This window comes from Elephantulus edwardii, unplaced genomic scaffold (assembly GCF_000299155.1).
Source record: "Elephantulus edwardii isolate Elephantulus edwardi_28Jun2011 unplaced genomic scaffold, EleEdw1.0 scaffold00387, whole genome shotgun sequence".
NCBI classification, from domain to species: Eukaryota; Metazoa; Chordata; class Mammalia; order Macroscelidea; family Macroscelididae; genus Elephantulus; species Elephantulus edwardii.
The window spans coordinates 2,731-4,404 of record NW_006400137.1 but is presented as its reverse complement, the minus strand read 5'-3'; the positions used below and the strand labels follow the sequence as shown (position 1 = coordinate 4,404).

Sequence of the window (1,674 nt, the reverse complement as noted above, 5' to 3'; positions counted from 1 at the left end):
CCCATGCCAGTCCATCTCATCTCTCCAATGCCTAATATGTCAATATTTATGCGTTCCATTTCTTTCTTAACAATTTCTAATTTTCCCTCATTCATGGCTCTCACATTCTATGTACCAGTCACTAGGGTCTGCTTACAACTGTTCCTCCTACCTTGTGTTTCCATACTTGATAGTTCTATCTAGGTTGCATTTTTGTTAATCTGCATGTGGTCTGTTGTGCATAGGGTTTTCAGAGCCCTGCTATTTCAGAAGTGGGAGGCCAATCCTTCTTCCTAGTCTGTCTTAATCTGAATGTTCAGATTTAGAGGAGTATCTGACAGACAGCAATTTGTGGAGCAGTTAAAGATAAATCCCTTATTGTGGGTATAAGCGTTAATTAAAGTGTTGACACCACCATTAGCCCAGTGCCTTGACCCACTTACTTCCCAGCTCCACCCTCCACCAGGATAACCCTTCTCATCTACCAAGTCCCTTCAGAAAATATCTTACATTGTCCAACCCACGATCTGACAGTTTGTATCTTAAGCTTTCTTGGCTTCTGTGATCCCAAAACGTCAACTGCTGACATTTTTATTTAGACCAGTGTCTCTTAAGTTTAGTTGTGCTGTCTCCAAGGGAAGGTGACGTGTCCTGTAGAAATCCTGTGTAGATTATGTTTCCCTTTCTGGGCTTCTTCCCACCGGAAATCCTGGGTACATTTTAAAAATGTCTCTCCGTTGCTCTTCTGAGGTGGCTACCGCTTTCAAGATTCCCTTCCACCCAGGAGCATGCTTGTCAGAGTTCCCAAGGGCTTCTTCCCACCTTAAATCCCGGGTACCTTTGAAAAACGCCTGTCCGCTGCTTATCTGAGTTGGTTACCACTTTCAAGCTTCCCTTCTGCCTAGGAGCACGCTTGTGAGAGTACCCAAGGACTTCGTCCCACCAGAAATACAGGGTACCTTTGAAAAAGTCCTGTCCGTTGCTTATCTGAGGTGGCTACCACTTTCAAGCTTCCCTTCCGCCCAAGAGCACGCTTCTCAGTGTACCCAAGGGCTTCTTCCCATCGGAAATCCCGAGTACCTTTGAAAAATGCTTTTCCTTTGCTTACCAGAGGTGGCTACCGCTTTCAAGCTTCCCTTCCGCCCAGGAAGACGGTTGTCAGAGTTCCCAAGGGCTTGTACCCAACGGAAATACAGGGTACCTTTGAAAAACGCCTGTCTGTTGCTTATCTGATGTGGCTAGAGCTTTCAAGCTTCCCTTTCGCCCATGAGCAAGCTTTTCAGAGTTCCCAAGGGATTCTTCCCGCTGGAAATCCCAGGTTCTATTGAAAAACGCCTGTCCGTTGCTTATCTGAGGTGGCTACCACATTCAAGCTTCCCTTCCACCCAGGAGTACGCTTGTCAGAGTTCCCAAGGGCTTCTTCCCACAGGAAATCACAGGTACATTTGAAAAATGCCTGTCCGTTTCTTTTCTGAGGTGGCTACCGCGTTCAAGCTTCCGTTCCACCCAGTAGCACGCTTGTCAGAGTTCCCAATGGCTTCTTCCCAACGGAATCCCAGGTACCTTTGAAAAATGCCTGTCCGTTGCTTATCTGAGGTGGCTACCGCTTTCAAGCTTCCCTTCCGCACAGGAGCATGCTTGTCAGAGTACCCAAGGGTTTCTTTCCACTGGAAATCCCGGGTACCTTTGAAAAAC

At 47.0% G+C, this 1,674-nt stretch overlaps 1 pseudogene; it reads left to right on the top strand.

Moving 5' to 3' along the window:
- LOC102845973 overlaps positions 1-1,674 on the top strand; it is a 26,843-nt pseudogene that overhangs the window by 22,933 nt on the left and 2,236 nt on the right.